Raw genomic sequence first — 24,854 nt, forward strand, 5'->3', positions numbered from 1 at the left:
GAGATGTCTCACAGAGAAAATTCCAGGTTAAGACCTTTAATAAAGGAAGGTCCTTATTACTATCTGGGAAATGAAGGTTTTGAAAATTCCTTTTTAAAGAGAGAGAGAGAGAGAGAGAGAGAGAGAGAGAGAGAGAGAGAGAGAGAGAGATGTTGTTATTCATCTACCATGCTTAATTTTAGTGAATAATTCTTTTTATGGATAAATTGAAGTACAGTCTTTTGCTACCCTCTAGGATTCAGAAACAATGTTTGTCTCTGTACTTTCTTTTGAATGGAGCGTAATATGGTTAAGAAATTTGTTGACTCTGCAGATATGTAGTAGCTATTTCAATTAGAAACCCATAGCTCCTGGATTCTATTCCAAAGATATAATAAAATGTATAATGTGTTGAAACAAATGAAAACTTTGACTTCATTTTACTGTTATAAAACTTGTTAGGTAAATTATAATCATATTTTTCAATTTTTCTCAGGCCATCAACACTGAAAACAGTTATTACCAGCTATCAGATATTTATCACTAACAAATATATATATACATATATAAATTTTAAAGTAATTACATATGTATATATATTCTTTCTTATTCTGTACTATATGTGTTTACCAAGTTTTCAATTAACTTTTCAATATTATTGCACATTAATGAGTTATTTTCACATCCTTCATCATGTTTTCCACTGAGTGGAGACACAATCAAACTAGAAGCTGTTAAGACTGGTATCAGGGCACCAGTACTGTTAATCAGGACTGAATTTACAACACCAAACTAGAAGATAATTTTATTTTCTGCAAAAGCAGAAAAAGCAGAGAACTTGCCAGAGTTTTCTTCCAGTGTGCAAGTTGTGTGTGTGTATGAGCATGCGCGCACACACACACACTCATATGTGTAATCTTTGCAAAAGAAAAAATATAAGACAATGGTCATTTCTGCTTGTATCTAAGGTCGTGTCGTTGTTTAAATGAACCCGTAACCTCTCAGGGATTGCATCTCTGCTGTTACTGTAAGAACACCTCCACTTGCTATCAATTTAACTATTTATTCTCTAGTTCTCTTTAGAAAAGAAGACAGGCAAAAAGAATTTTTTAAAAAAAAAAAAAGTACAAGAAACGCATACACTGCCTCCCCACCATACACGTGTAAACATAAACATACAAAACCAGAAAGCATGATGTATCAAACAAAAAGACCAATAGGACTAGGAAATACCCAAACAAATCAATATGGGACCCAATACAATCTTTTAAAATATCATAGAGTTTGTTTTGTGTTGGCCATCTATAACCAAGGGCTTGTACTTAAGTGTGGCTTGTGTCCCCTGTGATTCTATCAGAGAAAGCATATTTTTTTTAAACTGTGAAACAGATATCAAGAGAAGATTGCCTCTGGGTTAAGTATGGGAGCTTGTTTTCATTACCTTCTATATACAAAGCAATTGACATCAATTTACTGTTGATATACACTCTTATAGGATGGATATGGCAGGATTTACTTGTCTAGAGCTTTCCAACAACGGTACAAGAGTTTAGAGAAGCAGACATGTTTCAGTTGGTAGAGTTCCAGCCCAGAGCCTGCCTGGAAACTCTGGGAATGAGGATGGAAGCATTTTCAACCCCAGCCCTTGGGGAGGAGGAGGCAGATTCTGAAGCTGCCTGATTAGGTGAGTTTCGGGCCACTAAGTGACTCTCATGATTCTATCTACCTTTTGTTTTGACTTAGGGTCCATCTTCTGGTCTCTACATCTTCATACACATGGGAGTACACATGAACACATATACACTTGCATACACATAAACACATACAGGCCTGCACATACACAAAATAAAAATGAACTTAAAAGACAGATTTTAAGCACATCACTATGCAACAGCCAAGCTTCTCAACCCATGAAACATGATAACTGTCAGGTGAAAAACTACTGACATATAAAAGGGGTGCATATGAAGAACCATGGAGGAAGAGGCACAGTCAAGGCCATGTGAACAGAGTGTGAGGGGTCTTGCACATGGAACCAATATCCACTGTGCTATGCCAGCTTGTCAGGACCCAGATGGAACTGTCTCTGTCTACTTTTTTATTGTTGTAGCAATCCATCATGCATGTGACAGCTAAGCTACAAAGAGTATTTGCAAAAATAATTTCACATTCTAATGTAATTTCTATTGCCCTTGTTAGCCTCGGAAATAATGCTACTGTGAAATTAGAAATGCAGGGACTGAAAATACATAATTCACAATCGATGTCACAGAGGTTAGTATGGACCAATATAGATAAAAAACAGTCACCATGGATTTTTAGAACTGGCATCATCAGAATCACGCATAAGTCATCAAAAGCCAAAACCAGTAAGAAAAATAGTTGTACATTGAATTAATTTATTCACTAGACAGTTTTTTTTTTCAAAGAACCAACAAGAGATACATGGGTGGTAAAACTGACCCTTGAGAACTTGCAAGGATTTCACCAGTCACAACAAGTGGAGTGGATAGGGTAGGGGGCGGGGATCCAGTATTCACACATACTACAAATGGATAAAATACAAAATAAAGACAAATTTTAGTCGACAGCCAGAAAAAAAAATTGTTCACATGGTATAATAAAAGTATTAAAAAGTAGAAAACTTTATGTACTTTTGGTTGAAGTATAAAGCATACAACTCTGCTTTATGTGGTATTAATTAGATTAAAAATTGATAAATTAAAAAACATACCACTTAGGATGTGTTGAGTAAATTGATACATGTGAAATCAGTGCCCCTTAAAGATATGTTGGCAAAATGTCACCTGAAGAGCTTTGGGAAGTTCCCAGAAAATATGTATGTAAGTCTACTCTAATCTTATAGCCAGACTAACTCCACAGCAACCTAAACAAAAGACAAAACACCAATATCAGATTAATCCAGACTTACAAAGGTGCTGAGTGATAAACAACAGACCTTGGGCTGGCTTCGCCTTGTCTGCCTTGACCCAAGACACCAGTGCCATCCCTTACACAAGAAGATCTCCATTTTGGGGAGAGGATATTTTAGGACACTAGTTCTCCTTTCTTTGCTGTAAGAATTGCAGTAGATTGAAGGGAAATGCCCCCTTAGGCTCATATGGAGTGGGACTATTAGGAGGTGTGGTTTTGTTGGAGTATCCGTAGTCTTGTTGAAGGAGGTAGGGCCGTGTTGGAGGAGGTGTGGTCTTGTTGGAGAAAGTATGTCACTAAGGGTAGGTTTTGAGATCTCAGATGCTGAAGTTAGGCCTAGAGGCTCACTGTCCCTTCCTGCTGTTGCAGATGCAGCTGTAGAACTCTCAGCTCCTTCCTCAGTATCACGTCTGCCTGCATGCTGCCATGAAGATAGTCGACTAGTCCTCTGAAACTGTAAGCCAGTCCCAATTAAATGCTTTCCTTTATAAGAACTGCCATGGTCACAGTGTCTCTTCACAGCAAAAGAAACCCCAAGACAAGAAGGAAGGCTTTGTTCTGCCTACTTGGAAACCATAATCCTCTCTTGACAGAAGTACCTGCAGACTGGAGTTCCCCAGAGGTGAACAACAGAGGTCTTGGCTCAGAAGCATGGTTGTCAGGCATCTTAGCTGAAAACAAGAAAATGATCTAATTCTACTTAGATAAGTCACATACGTGTTATCAATCCTTTTATCCAGGTAGGCTAGACTCTGTTAGTTTCATCCCAAAATCTTAGTCATTCTATTTAACTTGTACCTACGGCTGGCTCGCTGGGCCTAGTAGGGGCCTGGGTAACTCTCCAGGACATAGACACTCTATGCTCTAGCTAGGCATTCTGAGTATGGGCACTACAATATGAGGTCTAAGAGGTGAAAGAGAGATACGGTGGAATCATAAGCTTCCCACTGCCTCCACCAACATGGCGTTACAGTACGAAATGGCTGCAAAATGCTTTTTTTCCATGTATAAAGTCAGACATTGCTGGCGGTAGTATTGCCTCCTGTACACAGACCAGTAAATTACCCATGCATTTCTCTTTTTGCCTGCATACTTATCCATCCATATATAAACAAGTCTTGGTGAATAAACAAACATGTGTATATTTTATTAACATTTTGGGAAGTACCCGTCTAATCAGAAAAGTAAAAGTATTTCTTTGTGACTTGCTCGTGAACACCAATTAAATTTAATTGTAATACGTTTACAAATGCAAGACTCATTAAACCAATCCAATAAATTAGGAAGGGCATGAGAATATTAACCGACCATGATTGCCAGCCTGCTGTGCTCAGCTGTGCCGTGGCAGGTGGCGCTAGCACCGTTGTATGGCAGGATCTATTTTGGTTGGATTGCCTTGGCAGGTGCGCTAATGTGATTGTGTGCTTGTATCTGTTCTGGTTGGATGGCTTTGTTGCAGAAACCCTGTAAATGGCACGTTCTTTTCTTCAAGTATGCATGCAGTGGGTTCTCAAAGCCTTTTCTGCCCCAAGTGTTTAAGTTATTCTCTGTCTGCTACTCCGGCAAACGACACAGGTACAGTCTGCAGATTTCAACTCTCATGGAGCATTGTCTCATTTAAACTTCCTAAGAGCTCTGTGAGTTAGGGTTTATAACCTATTACTTACAAGGATATGAAATTTAATTCATCTTAGAAAGGGCACTTGGTTCCCCAGGCTGGGTCATTTGTCCACTGCCACAAGAATGAGACACTGTTAGAATTCAAAGTAGCTCCTATTAGTAGCAGGTTGTAGCGAGCTGCGTGGAGTCATACCTGATGGAGATGTATAATCAACTCCTGAGGTGGCTAAGGCCTGACTTACGCTATTATCACGCAATGATCATCAGCTGCTTGCATATGTGTGGGCCTATCGGCAGTGCCCACCTGGCAATCCGGGGTTGGTAGCCCATGCCTTTTTAAGGGCTGGGAGAGGTTTGCCTGGGAAGAGAAAGAGGAGAGAGGAAGGAGAGGAAGGAGAGAGAGAAAGAGAGAAAGAGAGAGAGAGAGAGAGAGAGAGAGAGAGAGACAATTAGAAAAGGTCCTAAATAAATTGCAGTGAGAAGAGCTCCGGTGGTCGCATCATCCTTGCTGGACGAGGGTGGCCGCGACAGCAGGTCTTTTTCATCATCCTTTGATCCTGGTCAGAATTCTCTGAGTAGACATCACACAGACATCTTTATTCTCTGGAATGGAGTTTGCTATGACTCCACAGCATACAGATGGGCCATGAAAAAGATAAATGGACCAGACAACTCCTGACAAAACCAAGGCTGTTTCCTCATTCTGTTTGGCCATCATGCCAGTGCTTGCTGCCACGAGGGTCCCATTGACAATCACTAGAGAAGTCACTTAGTTCTTGGTGTCCTTCTCTGTTTCCCAAACAGTTCATAAAACCTGTGCTTAAGGAAACTCCTCGGCATGAAGGTAAAACCGACACCCTAATTACTCGGTTGCCGCCTTAAGAAATATCTAATAATAAACATGCAGAAGGTCAGTGTGGACTTTCCCGCCTAACCAGATGGTGGTGAAATAATGTTCAACTCAGGACAAAGTGAGAGAGCATTTCTTCCTCTTCCCAAAGTACTTTAATTTGAAATGATCCTCTAAAAACCCAAATTCTTAAAAATAATCCCATTTATTTTTCCACATATTTGGAGAGTTTCCAAACTCGAAAGGACAGGAAAGCATAGGCTAATTTTAGAAATGAAATTAGCAGGCTTATATGATTGGCTGGAGAATATGGTAATCTTTGCTGCACATACACCACAGTACTGGCCTCAACTTTTAATTGAAAACATAGCTATTAATAGTCATTTCTCTTCATCTAACATCATATTATTTTCCACTAAATCAAAGAAAATCATAGTCCTGGAGATACTAAAAAAAAGTTTTTATCAGGAAGATACGTTTTACTGGATACATTAATTTATTTTAATTAATATAACAAAATAATGGAAGTAGGCAAACTTTGTAAACTAAAATAATTTGTTTTTCACATTTTTGGAAGTTCAAGGATATTGTGGTGGAATCTGCTAGGTTCTGACGACAGCCTCGTGGTGAGGAGTGTTGCAATACCCAGAGGGCATATAGGAAGCGGAGAGCAACTCAGAGATTGGACTTGCTCTCTGTCTATGAAATCCTGGGAATCTGTGAACTACCCTTTTGAGGGCAGCTACCACAATGAACTAAGGACCTTACCCTATGTCCCACCTCGTAAAGAGCCCCCCACCTTTCAGCGTTGACACACTAGGGACTAAAAGTTCCTCACATGAACCATGGGAGACAAACTCCATCTGAACAGCACTAGAGAACATACTGCTCTCAATTTAGAATTGTACAGTGTAGTGCTGAGAATAGAAAGGCCTAGAAACTCCGAGATCATCCTCAGCTCTCGGCCACACAAGTATGTTCACTAATGCGCCAGTCGACAGTTTTTATTTATTAGTCTGCTTGTTTTACATCCCAGCCGCAGCTTCCCCTTCTCCTCTCTACCCATCCTCCCTGCCTATGCAACACCCACCCTCTGTTCTCATCCCCCCATCCACTCCTCCCTGTTTCTGTTCAAAAAAGGACAGGTCTCCCATGAGTATCAATAAACCATAGCATAGCAAGCCTTAGCAAGCCTAAGCACATCCCCATGCATCAAGGCTGGGAAAGGCAACCCAGCATGAGGAACAGAGTTCCAAAAGCCTGCAAAACTTTCAGAGACAGCCTCTGTTCCAACCTCCAGAAGTCCCAAATTGGACCAAGCCACGCAACTGCAACACATATGCAGAGTGCCTAAGTCACTCCCAGGCAGGTTCCTGGCCATCAGCTCAGTCTCTGTGAGCCCCAGGAAGCCCAGGTTAGTTGACTCTGTGAGCCTTCCCATGGTGTCCTTGACCTCCCTGGTTCATTACAATCCTTTATCCCTCTCTTCTGCAAGATTCCCCAAATGCCACCTAATATTTGGCTGTGGGTCTGCATCCGTTTCCATCAGTTACTGGTTGCTGCTGCTCTCATGACAACTGGGCTAAGAAACAATCTGGTCATAGGTGATGACCAGTTCAGACCGTATGTCTGCTATTGCTAGGAGCCTAAGCTGGAATCTTTCTTGTAGATTTCTGGGAGATTCCCTTAGCCAAGTTTTTACCTGACCCCTAAATGACTCCCCCATTCCAACACTCTCTCTCAGTACTCTCCCTCTCTACCCTGCCCCTTAACCTGATCGTTCATGTTCCCATCCCCACCCGCCCCTAGTCCACATACAAAATCTCCTCCACTTCCCCTTTCCAGGGAGATCTGGCAGCCTCCCTGATATCCAGTCTCTCTGGGTCTGTGGATTGTCCAGCTCAACATTTTTAAAATTCCAAAGTAAATAAGAATATTGAAGAATCAATAATTAACATCTTAGATCTTTGAGTAATGCCAGCCCTCACACAGTTGAGCAGAGAAACTTGTGGGCAATCTAATCCTATCAGGACATGGTGAACATGAGTGGCAATGAGGGCTTTACATGGGACTGGGGTGGTAACTCACAAGTTATCTAGAACTGGCAGACATTCGCAGCTATGTCTGCTGGTAGCACCCACCATACCTTTCCCTGTAAGATTCAGCTTACATCAGATGCAGAAGGTTGAAGATGAGACATTATTCCCATGCCATTTTGTGGCAGATAAAAAGTGACTTCCTCAGAAACCAGCCAAGACTAGATCCCTCAGAGATAGCTGAGATTTATACATGCCTCCCAGTGTGGCCCTGGATGTCACCAGATTCTAATGGCTTTGTGTCCTAAGTCTACCATTAGAGGTGCAAACCATCACTACAATGACACATGTTCTTTCGCTCGGACAATCCCAACAATGTGTTTATCCAAGCAGCTTCTGCTTCTATGTCAGAGAAAGCCCAATGAGCTCGTGCACATAAAATGAAAGACACCCGTTGCCCAGGAACATCTATTCTCAGTGTCAGAGAGCCTTCCAGCAATAACTTCCTTCAAACAAGCAGAAGGTCCATAGTGATATTTTTCTAAGTATTCTTCAAAGGGTGTTGTGGTAAAGGGTGAGATGTGACGGAAAGAGAGGCCCATTCAACTCTATCAGATGATCAGTCCCTGCTGACCTGGCAGATTCTAGACTACCTTTAAAATATCTAGCTGAGTGAGTACCATACCTTCCTAGATATCTTCAAAAAGAGTGCTTATGTGAAGACTTAACATTAAAATTATTATGTCCCATCATGCCTTAAATGTCACTAACATGTTCATAGCCCAGAACAGATAGATACGTGTAATCTGTCTCTAAGAAATTTATCATGGATGCTAGGTGCATCCACTGAAGATGTTAGAATGGCCAATGCTGAAACTTGATCTCATTTTAAAAAGTTCCATCCAGGCTGAGCAGAGATACTGGAGGATTTCTTGTTCATCCTGCTTTGAGTGTAGAAACTCTCACTATCCTTACATTACTGGAATCCCCCAACATATTATCTTTATTATTAATACTGTTATTATTCTTATTTATGTATATGTGTGCATATCTCTGTGAGTGAATACTGAGGTATCTCAGAGGTCAGAAGAGGGCATCATATCCTCTGGAATTGGAGTAACAGGTACTTGGAACCAACTCTGGTCCTCTAGGTGAGAAAGTTCATGTAATCATTGAACAATCTCTCCAGCCCCTGTATGTTACTTTATTATTTTATTTTTTGGACAGATTTTTATCAATTAGCATTACAGCTCACCTTGTATGTTTTTCCAATAGATTTATTATAAATGTTAAGGAAGATTGGACTTGGCAAGCAGAATCATCTAAAATTCACATCTTGGTATTCATCTCAGTGTATAACTGATGGGTTCAATGCTTACCTCATGCTTCCAGTAGGTGGAGATACATGATCCTAGGCAGATTTTCTTTCCAGTAAATCTCAGATGTGTGCACCAAACACATAAAGGACACAGGCCTAGAAATGCTACCAAAGAACCACATGGTGTCTTAGGTTTTATTAAGCTTCAAGTGAATAAACAAACTCAGGATGCAGTAAGCCAACCTCTACACTGACAGTCCTCTCTGCTAAGCTCTCTAACAGGAGCTACAGAACATGTGGAGTGAGACACTGCTCAAGGACCAACCCCTCTGAAAGGAAGACGATGGGGGGGGGAAGAATACAAGCTGTCTAACAATATAAGGTCCAACAATATCAGAAAAATGGATAAACTAAAAGAATACGTATCTCCTGTAAGAGATGAATGAGCTAGAAGAAGACATATCTCCTGTAAGAGTTGTCTATAAGCCAGGTCCTCATCTCAGTCAGGAAGTGGGATGGTTCAATGCATGGATCCATTCCTCAGACCATAACTTACAACTGTAGTTTCTACTGATGACTTCAGGATGTATAAATAATTCACATCATATATTATTTGATGAAATCGATACTCACTATTTTTTTAAATATTTATTTATTTATTATGTATACAATATTCTGTCTGTGTGTGTGTGCAGACCAGAAGAGGACAGCAGACCTCGTTACAGATGGTTGTGAGCCACCATGTGGTTGCTGGGAATTGAACTCATGACGTTTGGAAGAGCAGGCAATGCTCTTAACCACTGAGCCATCTCTCCAGCCCCAATACTCACTATTGAAAAGTAAAATAATCATATTTTGTGGACTTTGGATTAATAAGCTATATTATTATTAAAAATTTTTAGATCTCAGAAATAAAGAAGATGGCCAACTGACTGTCATGTGTCCCTTACTCAGTTTCAGTAATTAATTATACATGACTATTTATTCTGTCCTGGGTCATGTTTATTCTCTTGATTACTTTAAAAGAATTCCCAGGCATCATATGACACAGTTCATAAGTATTTTCAGATACTCACTGGATCATCAGTTGCTATAGATTGGGAACTTCAAATTAGCAGGACTTGTGAACTCACATTTTTGTAGAGCAAGGGTTTAGAAAACATTTTTCTGGACAGGTCTTGACCTCTCTGGGCTTCTCTTATCTAAAGTGTTCTGGGTTAGATCTGCTTTACTCCACGATGTCTAGGTATCATGAATAGTAAGTTAACAATGGCTGTTGGCAGGAGTTCTCATCTACCCTGTACAAGTGGAAGTGTGTTGAGTCAATTAAATGTTACATGGCATGCTTCTAGCTTTTGCCATAAATGCAGATATGGAAAGCCAAAGGAGAAACTGCAGTTTTGTTTTGTTATTAGAACTTCAAAAGTCACAGGAAATCATTTTCCTGGCACCAAACATAGCTCACTGTGGTAAGGGCTACACAGGAATGTAACAGGTAAGGGCTACACAGAAATATACCCAGGAGGTAAAAAAAAAACATTAAAGGAAATATTTTTTTTTTTTTGGTTTTTCGACCCAGGGTTTCTCTGTGGCTTTGAACCTGTCCTGGTACTCCATCTGTAGACCAGGCTGGTCTCGAACTCACAGAGATCCTCCTGCCTCTGCCTCCCGAGTGCTGGGATTAAAGGCGTGCGCCACCACCGCCCGGCATTTTTAAATATTTTTAGATAATAATTACATCATTTCCCCTTCCCTTCTCTCCACCAAACCCTGCCGTGTATCCTCTACTCTTTTCTCTGTTTCAACTTCATGGTCTCTTTTTCTTTAATTGGTCTTATGTACATAAATATGTGTATGCAGCTAATTACCTTAGTATACCTGTGTTTAGAAAGCTCTGGGGTGAGTGGGGGCTCGGTGAATGAAGTTCTTGTTGGGGAAGCATGACACCCTGAATTTGCTGTACAGAATCACTATCCCCTACCCTCCAGGGAAAAAAAATCCAGGTTTGGTGCTGCAAGCTTGTTATCCTAACACTGAAAGGAGGAGATAAGAAGATACATACATACATCATACACATACATGAAACTACCATAGACACACAAGCATAGATACCGGCAAAGAAGATAAAATAAATCACTTAAAAATATCCCTGTACTATCCCTGTATCACCTGTACTATTCCTGCAAAAACACATGAAATTAATAAAACTTTAATATAATCAGGTATGCTTATGTTGTTCAAATTTTTCAGTTATCTGTCATTTCTTACCACTGATCACAATTTGAATTAAGCAAAGCCTATGCACTGGAATTAGTTGAAGGGATTCTGAAGTGTCTTTTCATCACTCTTATGTTTTCAAATAAGGTTCCAGTTCTCTTTAAGTGGGTAACTTTTTCTGCCATCATCTAAGGCAGTGTCAATTAGAGCCCCGTGAATCTCCTAATGTGTTTTTCTGCATTTGCATTTTTTCTCATCTTGGAGTTAGAACTAGATTTGGATTCAGTTTCAGGCTCAGATTCTCAGCAAATGATTTCATCTGTATCTCCCGTCCCTGTAGAGAATCTGTTTCTAGTTGCTTTCGATGGTAATAGGCAACACTTGGCAGATTCTGCCTCTGTCATTTCACAGGAGTCCAAAATATGCAGATTGTAATTTCTGTAATTTTTAATTTGATACTTGAAATTTGTCAATTAACTCAAACTTCATCTTACCAATTATTTACTCTTATATAGAGTTTGTTCATTAAAATCTGAGAAATTTTAAATTCATACTTTTTACCAGAATTCAGACATTCTTTTTTAGTATCCTACACAAAGATTGATATGAAGGTCTTTTATTTTTATTGTATGATAGACTCCTATGCTTTGATTCTATTTTCTGTGCTCTTCAATTACTTTCTTTTTCTACTACTATTAATTTGGTCTTTAAGAAGTTGTTTCATAATTTTCTTCATGTATACTGTGTGTTGGTGCAGGAGAATCATCTGTATTCTGTCAATTATGTTTTAAATAAACCTTGATTGGCAGATAGCTAGACAGGAAATGTAGGTGGGAAAACCAGACAGGAAGTAGAGGCGGAGCAAAGAGAACAGGAGTATTCTGGTAAGAAGGAAGCTCTTTCCCCAGTCCTGCCCAGACCACCAAAGAAGCAGGATGTGACCTGCCCCACTGAAAAAGGTACTGAGCCATATGGCTAATATAGATAAGAATAATAGGCTACATACATTATAAGAGCTAATACAAAGCCTGAACTAATGGGCCAATCAGTTATATGCTATGGCTGACACTGTTAGCCATATCCTAAGCACTGCTGCTGTTCCTTGGTATTGAGTTGGTCTTTCTTTCTGGGCCTATTTTGGAGGGCATACAGTGAGGAATATGTGTATTGTCTCAGAAAAATTAGACCATGAATTTGGCTATTTAAAATTTAACATACTATTTTAAGGTTTTAACTTAACCTCTCTAATTATACATATATAATTTTTTTTTTGATTTTCGAGACAGTGTTTCTCCATAGCTTTTGGTTCCTGTCCTGGAACTAGCTCTTGTAGACCAGGCTGGCCTCGAACTCACAGAGATCCGCCTGCCTCTACCTCCCGAGTGCTGGGATTAAAGGCGTGCGCCACCACCGCCCAGCCTTCTAATTATATTTTTAAAAGCATCCTATAAATTTATTTGTTTTATTATTATACAGCATTTATGTGATGTGAATGTAAATTCAAAAAATTATTTTTGTAACCTCACATCCACCTCATAGATAAAACATATATTTTTAATTTTTCGTACAGTATATTTTGATGGTATTCTTTCCCTTCCTCCAACAACTTCCAGATCCTACTGCAAACTTTTTCCTTGCTGGCTTCTATGTTTGTCTTAAATGGACTCTTTTCAGGACATATGACTCAGTGATGGAGTGCTCACCTTTATACACAAGGCCCTGGGTTTCATAGCAAGACCCATCGCCCCCGCCAAATAAAACCAACTATCCTCAGACCCCTCGTATTTCTAGGCACTTTCCTTTAAATGACTTAGTCACAACTAGTAACTATCAGTTCCTTTATGTCCCTAATATTTATCTTCCTTATGTGAGTTCACTAGGAACAATGTTTTCTTCATTCTCTGAGGTGTGCACAGCTATTAGTACAAATCCTAACACATGGTAGAGTCCCAGTAGATAAAAAGTAAAAGGTTTCTTCTCCTCAAACTCACAGAGATCCGCCTGTCTCTGCCTCCAGAGTGCTGAGATTAAAGGTGTGTGCCACCACAGCCAGCTGAAATTCAAGTTCTAATACTATCTGAACATTAAGAAGCAATGTTCAATCCTTCCATCCTTGGCATGCATTGTTGTCAATTGTTTCTACTCTTTCCCCTTTGGGGGCCTGCCACCCAGCTTCCAAATAAATCACACACAGAGGCTTATTATTATTTATAAATGCCCCACCATAGCTTGGCTTCTTTCTAACCAACTTTTCTTAACTATTGCATCAACCTTTTGCCTCTGGGTTTTTACCTTTCTCTATTTCTGTATATCTTTTCTTCCCTTCTTATTCCATGTCTGACTGTGTGCCTGAATGACTGGGCCTTTTCTCGATCATTTATTTCCTCCTCCCAGATTTATCCTTCTATTTATTCTTTCTGCCTGCCAGCCCCATCTAGCCTTTCTCTCTGCTGGCCATTCAGCTACATACAGAAGTTTCTATCCTGCCTGGTTCCACAGCTGTCCAGTCCCCAAAAAAACACACAGAGGCTTATTAATTATAAACTGTTTGGCCTATTAGCTCAGGATTATTATTAGCTAACTCTTACAACTTAAATTAACGCATTATTCCTGTCTATGTTTAGCCACATGTCTTGGTGCCTTTTCTCAGTGCAGCGTTCTCATCTTGCTTCCTCTGTGACTCGGTAGCAACTACAGACTGAGACTTTCCTCGTCCCAGAATTCTCCTAGTCTGGTTGCCCTGCCTATACTTTCTACCTGGCTGCTTGCCAATCAGAAATTTATTAAAACAATACAAGTGACAAACCTTGAACAGGGTACAAGAGCATTATTCCACAGCATTCATCTCTTTATTAAGCCAATCATGTATTTTAGGCAGGCCAAGTAACACAACTTCACAGAGTTAAATAAAGCAATATAATAATAATAAAGAGTTAAATAAATGAATGCAACACATCCTTGCATAAAAACTACTGTGGTGCAGCATAAACAAATGTAGCACATGGTAAAATAATGTTAACACGACGGTGCATTGTATCTTACACAAATGATTTCAGAGGCAGTCTCGCCTTCTCTCTCTTACTTCCACCCTGCCCCAGCAAAAATTCCTTGCACATAGAGTAACCAAACCTGGGTTTCTGAGGTCATTTGAATTTAGTCTTTTGCTGTGTGTGAGCAGACAAGACAAAGATGAATGCACAAATAAAGTACAACTTGAGATGACACTTCCAAACACTAATTTTCCCTCCAAACCTCATGAATTTCTTAATGTCTCTCTGGAAAAGATTACTATGAACAGGGCTGAAGGAAGCATCAGTGGCTTCCCTGAAAATAAGGGAAGTCAGTGCTTGAGTGACAGCAAGAAGCACCATGGATACAGTCTCCAAGGGGACGCACCAGTGTCTTCCCTTTAATGTCAAAGACCACAGATAAACTCCACTGCCTTTAATGAAGATCTCCCTGGGCCTAGCAACAGGAGAAGCTTCCCAGTCTTTTCAGACCACAGATAAGTAATTTAAGAAGCAGAGTAAGTGTGAAAGATATCAGAGCCCAGGGGTAGCTATATAATCCCTAGAAGTCATTAGTGAGGGATTATAGCCTGGCATTCTACTCACACAAAAGACCTTGCTATCACAGCTATGACCTAGATATGCATTAGTGTGACACTAATGAAAAAGCCATTTAATAGGATGCACCCACACACGTGCACACATGCGTGTGCACACATGCATGCACACATGCACAAAAAGAGAGGAGACAACTTCATTTAAAAATCACCGTAATGCTGCCTGTGATGATGTTATTTAAATGCAATGCTTTTTTAACACGTCTGTATGCTTAAAAATCAATAAAATTATTTTATAAAGTAATGTTTTAAATGAGCTAAACTGCCATTTTTATTTTGTTTTCAATATACTGAAATGTGCCTCAATGATACTGAGAAAAACAATCAAGAAACTATGTAGGGAAGTTGGAATTTTTAATCTCTGTTGCCCAGCAGAATGAGGAAGACCTTTCAAGAATCTTTAGCTCGTTATCCCTGGAAGAAAACTCTACACCACACCAAAGCAACTTGCTGAAGAAAGAGATTAGTTGAGCTCACAGTTTCAGAGGGAGCATCCATTATGGTGGGAGCCATAGAAGGAAGTAGCAGACATGGCTGCAGGGACTGGCGGCTGAGAACTCTCATATCTAACTACAAACACAAAGCAAAGAAAGAGAGAAATGAAAGGTGGGTAAAACAATGTTCTCCCACAATAACACACTTCCTTTAAGCAACCCTTCCACTAATAGATGACCAATAGATTCAAACATCCTAGCATATGGTGTACATTTCTCATCTAAACCACCCCTACCAGTTTCTCATTCCATCCTTCCCACTTACCCTGGTCGCTTTCCCTAACATATCCCCCCTCCAGTTTCAAATCTGTCATTTTTTTCAACCATGAAGACTGACTAATGTTTCCCACATGTGTTCTAATGTGAGAGTATCCATTAGGACAATTTCAACAGCCATTCCCCAAAGCAAGGAGAATGTTTATTTTCTAGCCGCCATCAGTTGCCAATAGTTCCCTGACCTATGCGTGGGGCCTTGGAACCCTTTCTTCTCTGTGGTAGAACTTTCAATGGCTTGAACTTGTACAGGTGCCCACAGTTGCCGAAGTCATGTGAGCAATAGCTACATCATGTCACTTTATGCTCATTAAAGGAACAATCACAAAGCAGAGGTGACAATTCGAAACATGTACACTAAACACCATTACATACAATTGCCTAAAAAAAATACTACTAGACCTACAAACTATGGATTAAGCCTAATGTACTGACAGTGCTGACTTCAATACCTGACCTCAAGCACTTTGTGAATAGATGCTTAAATAAACAGGTAATTATTTTACAACTATTTTTAGCATTTGAGAATTAAAGAGATAAGCATGAGTCTGTAACAACTCATGATCTTCGAGTTACTTTGAAGTAGCAATTTTAGACTTTGGGGACAAGCTGTCTAGCTAAGGGTCCCAACTCTGATACATAATAACTATTCAATCTTGGATGCATTCCTTAATGAACTTGTACCTCAAATAGAAGTTAATAATAGCTCTTACCGCATACACTTGATGTCAGAACTCAATGGGTGACTAAGAAAAGCTGCTTCAAGCACTATTTTGACATTGCAATCACTGATAAACTTCAATGATTATTATGTGTTGACATCAATCATGAATCTTGGCTTTACATTCACGGCTTTATTGCATCCAGAATCCATGTGCTTTATCAAAAAATAGAAGATATTGTATTCAAACTTTAGACAATGAACATCTTTCCTAAATTGGCACCATTGATTATTCTACTAAAACATCATTCAGCAATATTTCATCATTTGTATTTTTCTTTTCATCACCAATTTAAGAGTGAATCTTTTGGGGGGGTATTTCTCTTCTGATAAATAGCTTTATAGTATTTTGTTTTTAATAAAGAATTGTATTTACATCTCTAACGAGAGGGATGATTTATTGTATGTTTGCTCTTCTTAACTAGTTGGATTAACTGAAAACAATGCCATCTCAAATTAGACTGGCTAATTTATTTTCCTCTTTCTCAAACCTCTGTCTCAGCTCCACCTGCACGCACTTGGTTTTTGTTCTTTTGATTGGCTTATCCCCCGCCATGCAGTGTTTCCTTGCAGCTTGATTGCAATATGTCAGAACCGCTGGGCTCTAATCATGAGCCGCTTTTCAAAGATTCAATTGCTTCCCCATAGCCGAATGCTTCCATCCATCCCCAGCCTGTTACTGTCAGAAGCCTGGTGCCTCCTCCTGTGAGGAGTTCCCAAGTCCTTCTTCCTTTAGCAACTTAATGAGTACTTGGAGTTGTGACTACTGCTTACCCTGGGAATCCAGGCCAGGAATCCCCTCAAGCCATCACCTCCTTCCCCAAACTTAGAGAAAGGAGGAGCGAGGAGAGTTTCTGCTTCCCATCCCTCCATCCTTTCGCCTGGCAGATCAAACAAATTCTCTCAGCCCTTGAAAACTAGCTATTACGAATCCTGCATCTCTGCCTCCTGGAAAGAACCAAATGTAATTTTTGTGGAGGCCTGTTTTGACAGCAGATCTGTCACCTGCCAAAGTGGCCGGAATGGAGGAAGCCTTCCAGGACTGCAGAGTAGAAAAAATGAGTTGAGTTCCAGATACCATTTGCTTGCAAACTTCCACCTTCAAGATTTCTTTCTCAAGTTTCCTGGCTATTTGCCTGTATTCTCCAAAGACAAATGGGGATGTTCAGTCACACTTTCTTTATTACAATGCCTAGCACTCGGGACACTTGTGGGTATGGCCCACGTACGTAGTAATTCACTTCCTATTTCCCCCACCCCACTTACATAAGGGAGGAGAACACAGTATCCCAAGTATCCATTACACTGTTGCCTTTTAGAATCCATCTGTAGGGACAGATCTATCCAACTAGCATCGGCAGAGGAGCCAACTCTCATGAGACTTGTGGTTGCACAATTTGGATTTCTGCAACTTCTCCAATAAACACTGTGGAAGACTGGGCAAATTTCTTAACCTGTTAGTGACTGCCTACATGCAGAATGTGATACAAGTGGCAAAATTAGTACCTAGGACTAAATATTGGTAAAATAAGCACACAGCACATTATCGGGAAACTACTGAGCAATTACTGTTCCAGCCATTAATATAACTGTTACTGTATCCCTTAATATTTAACAAGTTTACTTTAAAGAGAAAAATAATATCCTATCATACCCATTTACATCTCAATGTATCCAGCCAGTAGTTTATTAATGATACTTTTAAGGCAGTAAAGGGATGGCTCAGCTGTTAAGAGCACGGGCTGCTCTTATAGAGGTCCTGAGTTCAGTACCAACATGGTGACTCTTAACCATCTCTAACTGTAGTCCCTTGGGATAAAAATCCCTCTTCTGATGTACAAATGTACATGCAGACAAAGCATCCATATATTTAAAGTATTTAAATTAATGTGTCTTTTAAATGTCTATAAATTTAGATATTATAGAATATTCTGAATAGATAACCTGGAACAAATATCTCCACACATTTCTGGCTACATTCATGCACATAATTTGTGGAGATTTGAATGAGAACGACTTCAATAGACTCACATATTTGTGTACTTAGTCCTAAGATGGTGCAGCTTTTAGGAAACATTAGCAGATATGGCCTTGCTGGAAGCAGTGTAGCCTTGGAGGTGAGTCACCGGAGGTGGACTTTTTTTGACCTTCCAAAAATTCACAATAGGCCCAGCCTTTCTATCTGTCTGTCTCTCTGTCTGTCTGTGGATCAGGATGTAAAGCTGTCAGCTACTCTTCCCACATCGTGACCGCTGCTTCCTGCATTTATGGTCATAGACTAAACTTATAAAACTGTAAATAATCAAATGCTCTCTTTTAAGAGTTCCCTTGTCATCAAGCGGTGGTGGCACATGCCATTAATCCCAGCACTCAGGAGGCAGAGGCAGGCAGACCTCTATGAGTTCGAGGTCAACCTTCCTGGTCTAAAAGAGCTAGTTCCAGGACAGGCTCCAAAGCTACAGAAAAACCTTGTCTCAAAAAACAAACAAATAAAAAAAAAAAGAATTGCCTTGTCGTGGTATTTCTTCAGACAGAAATAGTCTCAAAATTGTCATTATTCTTAGTAAGATTAGGAAATGCTCCCTGATTTTTTGCTCCCCATTATCCTGCTAAAATTTCATAAGGCAAATGTCTTAGTCAGGGTTTCTATTGCTGCAATGAAGAAAAGTAAGCCTGGGAGGAATGGGTTTATTTGCCTTACACTTTCCTATTGCTGTTCCTTCATAGAAGGAAGTCAGGACAGGATCCTGGAGGCAGGAGCAGCTGATGTGGAGACCATGGAGGGGTGCTTCTTACTTGCTTTCTTCCTGTGGCTTGCTCATCATACTTTCTTACAGAACTTGGGACCACCAGCCCAGGGAAGGCACCACCCACAATAGGTTGGGCCCTCCCCGATCAACAATTAAGAAAATGCTTTACAGGTGAATTTGGGTTTTGTTTTTTGTTTTGATGTTGTTGTTTTGAGACAGGGTTTATCTATGTAGCCCTGGCTGTTCTGGAAGTTATTCTGTAGACCAGGCTGGCCTCAAACTGAGAGATCCACCTGCCTCTGCCTCCCAAGTGCTTGGATCAAAGGCATGTGCACGACCACAGCCAAACCTATGGCCTATAGCTGACTTTTATGGAGGGATTTTTCTCAATTGACATTCCCACCTTTTAGATAACACTAGTTTGTGCCCAGCTGACATAACATCATGCCCAACTTACTGGTCCCCAAATGAATTCACGAAGCCCCATTTCCAATGCAAATTATATGAGAGTCTTTATTGTACAAACTCAAGTTTGGGCCTCCCATTTCCAGCACCCCAGCATGGTGGGTGAGGAGACCGTGTCTGTGAGCCCCAGGAAAGGAGAACTTTAGAGGGGAAACGCCATAATCAGGGCAGTTCATGTCCTGTCGTCTTGGGACTGGGTAAGGAAGGCTTAGGGCAAGGTAGTTCTAAAACCATCGGCCAGTTTTTGGGTGTGAAAACCCTAACAAAAAGCCATTAATAACTGACAAGGTATCTTCAAGGACAAGATGCCTCCTAAGAACAACTGGACCTCATTAAATTTTATGGCCCTGATCCCTAGCTCCTTAATTGTCTATTTTCATGGTATTCTTTTACATTTCTGCTATCACTGCACATTTCTGGAGCTGAGATCAGCCCTTGCTCATTATATGGCTTAAGATGAAGTCCCTTCTTTAAAACGGAATTTGCAAAGTCAGGTCCTCACAATAAGGCTAGCCAGCCCAGCAAAAGATGTATGTATGGCCTTTCCTCCCTTTCATACAAGTCAAAGTACTCATATTGTAGATTGAATTACATACCCCCTCAAAGGAAAAGAAGATACATTGAAGTCCTAACACTTAGTTTCTGTGATTATGACATTATTTAGAAGTAGGATGCTTCCTGCTGATGAAAACACCACATACCTTGGTGTTTAACGTTACAGAGAAACAATATTGAGTCTGAGCTGGAAGTTTCCTGCCTGCTGGCTAGCTTTCATCATTCTGGAAGGTGCTACTAGGGTTGCTGGGAGAGAAAAAGCATCACTGATCTAACGTACCTATGGACATTATAAACCACAACATAGAAAATGCCTGGGAAAGATGGTCTGTTCCAGCAGTGGCCCAATTCACACAGTGGTGTAACCAAGAGCTCTGTGGTTAGATTTGAGACTGGTTTCAAGACAGGAAATTCATGCCTAGCACTGCAAACCCACTCAAAAGCCTATGATTCGAGCGTTCTTAGGTCCTAGAACTTCACTTTTGTTCAAGCTTAATAGACAGAGTAGGAAATTGTGTTAGATTTATTTTTAGACCCATGAAAAATGCTCCTCCCAGTCCTCATTAGAGAAGCTTCTCTCTGCAAAGAAGGGTGGTCATTGTGGGATCGTGGCTACTCAAGGGGATGAGAATGAGTGAGATCTGAGTGAACTGCTCAGCCCTAAGTAAGGCATTTATGCCATGCCTCTTTAAGGTTCAAAGAATCCCTTATAAGGAGAGAAAGAAAGAATGTAAGAGCCAAAAAGGGGGGGGGGGAAGGTCTTAGAGATGCTATTCTCTAGGCGAAAAGAAAATGAAAGTCAGTGTAAATGGGTTTTTATTTGTTTGTTTTCTTTTTGGAAAGGAAATAGGGGCTCTGAGAATGTATTTAAGAGAAGGTCATGAAGATGGACTCCAATACAGAATGACAGATACCTTGAGAAGAAGAAAATCTGAACCCAGAGACAGCCAAACCTGAGGAAAGACAACATAGAGACATACAAGAAGACATACAAAAAGGCAGCCATGTGACCAGAGGCAGAGACTGGCTGAGGAATGTGCCTTACAAGCCAACAATCCCAAGAATGGTTTTTCATTTGAGAAGCTAGATAAGACTAAGAAAGATCGTGCTTCTAGATTTCAACTGGAGTGTGATCCTGCTGACATCTGATTACAGGGTTCCCACATCCAGAACTGTCACACACGATACACTTCTGTTATTTAAAGCCACCTACCTTGTGATCTACTTTTAATGTCAGACCTAAGAAATCAATAGAGTGTGGCAGTCTGATGCTTATCCAATGACGAATGCCTTCATAAGAAGAGGGAAACTCGCGCATAGACATCCAAAGGAGGAAGCCAAGTGAAGGCTGAGACAGAGGTTGAAGGTTCGTCTGTCTGTCTGCATGCTTAGGAGGGTGCAGGATACAGGCAACTACTGGCAATAAGGAAGGGACAAAGGCTAAATTGTTTTCCCCTTCAGGAGAGGGAGAGAGAAGAAGGAGAGGAAGAAAAAAAAAGAAGACAGAATGATATGATCCACATCTTCATTTCAGGCTTGAAACTCCCACATTCATAAATTTATAAATCATAAACAACAATTTATTGTTTTGTGGGTGAGGAATGTAGCTCAGTGCTAAAGCACTTGAGAAGATGCTGGAACCTCTGTCCCCTTCACTGTGGGGGGCGGGGGAGATACTTGTTGTATCTGGAAGCTTTTCAGTCCTGTCTGCCAGTCCCACAGCTGCTTATAAAATAATCACTCAGAGGTTTAATATTAATTGTAAGTTTAAAGCCAATGACTCTGGCTTCTTACTGTCTAGCTATTACATTTAAATCAACCCATTTCTACTAATCTGTCTATTGCCATTACCTGTGGCTTACCGGTAATGCTCTGACATCTTTATCCTCTGGCAGCTGCTGGCATCTCTCTTGATTCTGCCCTTCTTTTTCCCTGTATTCATCTTGACTTTCCCACCTAGTTAAATTCTGCCCTGCCATAGGCCAAAGCATCTTTATTCATCAACCAATAAAAGCAACACACATTGGCAGCACTCATAAGGGTGCCTATTGTTTTAAATAATTTAGTTTGGTGGGTTTTGTCTTTGGAGACTGGCAATCTCCACCCTCACTATATAACACATCTTTGCGACGTCACACACACTGCCATGAAAATTCTATGTCTCCCTGAGACATTGAGAAAAGATGAACACTGATGTTTAATTTTAGACATGCCATCCTCAATTCTTAGATGAGAGGAAGAAAAAGCAGTGGAAAAAAGAAAGGCTAGAAGCAGTGCAGTGTGACACACTAGCGTGCTGACTATTGTATCTCCATGAGCTTTTGAACAGAACTGGTGTTCGCTGCTGGAGACAGCTCTAGATATGGAAAGATACTGTGCCAAGCTGCAGAATGTAGTCTGCGGGCAAGAGAATATTTGTCCAGTTGATTCCCTCCTATCCCCTGTTCTCTAATGCTAAAGCAATTTCAGAAAGATAGTCCTCAAATTTAGAATAATAATGCCAGATGCCTTGGCCTCAACTTCACAATCCAGATCCCACATTCTGTTCAAATTCATGGAAATCCAGGCTTAATAGGGAAAGCCAGAAACTATGATACAGGGCTAGTTGCCACCATTGAACCTCACAATTAAATTACTGGTAGACCACAGAGGATACAAATATGCAGGCGAGAGTGAAGTCATAGAAGCTGGGCTGGAGCAAGGGGCTGAGAACCATGAGAGAGGGTGGCTCAAAGACAGATGACGAAGAACTGTCAGATGCATAGCTTGCCAGCTTTTTAACTGGCATATCTCATCCTCCCATTGTCTACAATACAGCTCATAACATCTATTTCAAAATATAATCTGAATTACTTAGACGCTTAAAACAGAGACCAACATTTTTTTTTAAAAAAAACAACTTTTTGTTGATTCTTTGTGGATTTCACATCTCCCCTCCCCTCACTTCCACCCTCTTCCTTTTCAAACTCACCCTAAAACAAAAGTTAAAAGTAAGAACAAAAAATAAGATACAAACAATTTTTAAAAAATCTTGACATGGAAGCTGTAGTGTGCCCAGTAAATCACACAGTAGATCTTCTAGTTCATATGTCTTTACATGCGACTGTTCATTGCGATGAGTCATTGGTCTAGGCCTTGGGCTTTTGTTATACCCTCGATACTGAGTCCTCATCAGGACTCCTCTCAGATATCCTGTTGTTGTCTGTGTCACCGAGGTCCTGCAGCTTTGGATACATAAGTTTGTCCCCTTATGTTCCAGCAGTTCATAGATGAACTGGATGTTGGGGTGAACCACCTCAAAGTCCTGGTTCTGGGCCTGGGTGGTAGCTGGGTTGAGACTAACATTTTTAACATGACCTCTGTGTTTACCATTGTGTTTCTTCAAGTCTCTAACAGAGCACAACCTTGCAGATGGTTTCAAGCAGACCCTCCCTTGCAGCTTATCCACTACCACTCCACTGCAATCTTAGGGCTCTGCTTTCAGTTCATGGTCATTGCCATTCTGCGTCCCACCATGATTTTGTCTGGAATGTTCTTTCCTTTTGTCTGATTAGTTTCACTTAGGTAACTCCTAATGTTTTTTCAGGTCTCAGCTTATTTACTGTTTCTTAAGAAAAATATCTCCTGTCCCTAGTGTAGTTAACATAATCATAGAGGAAAAAGCAGAGTCTTCACCGATTAAACATATGTTAGTGTTGGAATGGTTGGTGGTTTTTTATTTCTTTTAACTCACTTAGGCCATGAACCATAAACTTGTGATTTTTCCATGAATGATGTTATCTTAATGCAATATTTCATTCTGGTAATTCTCATCCTACTACTGTGATATGATTTATTTACGTGGATAATGTGGGGAAAATGAGCATTGTAATGAATTTCCCATAAACCCAGTGTAAATAAAAACTTTATGTGGTAATAAGGCCTCATATCTCATGCAATCCATTTGCATAATAGTCTTTAATTATAGTCAGAATATTGTAGAAATGCTAGACAGTGAGGGTATGATTCAGAAGTTCTGCAGCTGGAAGAATCATACTAGGCACATGTTAGTTGGAACTATATAATATTTAATCACATTTGAATGTTGTTATAATATTTGGTATTTGTTTAGGAAGTATGCCCCTTAAATATAATTTGAAATATGTTATTTTAAAAGTATTAAATTATTTTTGTTTCAAATTATAACAATAGAAATCTTAAATATGTGACATATATCTAGAAGGGCTTATTAAATCTTGAAACTTTGAAGTCTTGTTTGGGTTAAGATTAGATCCTTCATCAATGACTCCAAATTGATGTGGTGATATTGATGACTCCAGTTTGATGCTGTGGTTATTGGACCACTTAGACTTTTCTATTTTGTCTGTCCCAAAGGCCTGCTACTATTGTATAATAAGTGTCACACACAAACAGCTGCAGAAACTAACCATGGGACAGTTTGGGACTGGATAAGAGGCACAAGCTGTATACGATAAATAAGGAAAATAGTATTAAAGTCTAGCTTGGGTTAAAAAATATTAATGACAAGGAAACAAGTGAGGAAATTGATACAGGCTTTGGAAGAAATGGTAGTTATGTATATGGAGGAAATCTGATAAATTATCTGTTAAATTTATAGTGTGTGTGTGTGTGTGTGTGTGTGTTATGGTGATACTAAGGTTTCTAAGAACAATGTCTAAAATGTGAATCATTTCATAATGGCAAATGATAGCGCATGGGGTTTGTTAATGAGCATTAAAGACAGAACTACATTTCCAGGTAAACCTAGCAGGAATATCGAGAAGCTAGAATTGATGGGCTTGAATGTGAAAGAACTACTTCCTATCTTGAGATCCACTTAAGAGGAAAATACTATCTGTAGTTGGACTTTCTTTGAACTACCAGCCCCCAAATAATGAGATGGAGATTTCTCAAGTATGAAAGTTTGGCCTTAGCTTAAGCTTGTTCCCGGCTAGCTCTTAAAATTTAATCTGCTATATTAATCTACAGTTTGCCACATTACTGTTTCTCCATATTG

The sequence above is a fragment of the Microtus ochrogaster genome, chromosome 24, assembly GCF_000317375.1.
Source record: "Microtus ochrogaster isolate Prairie Vole_2 chromosome 24, MicOch1.0, whole genome shotgun sequence".
Taxonomy (NCBI): Eukaryota; Metazoa; Chordata; class Mammalia; order Rodentia; family Cricetidae; genus Microtus; species Microtus ochrogaster.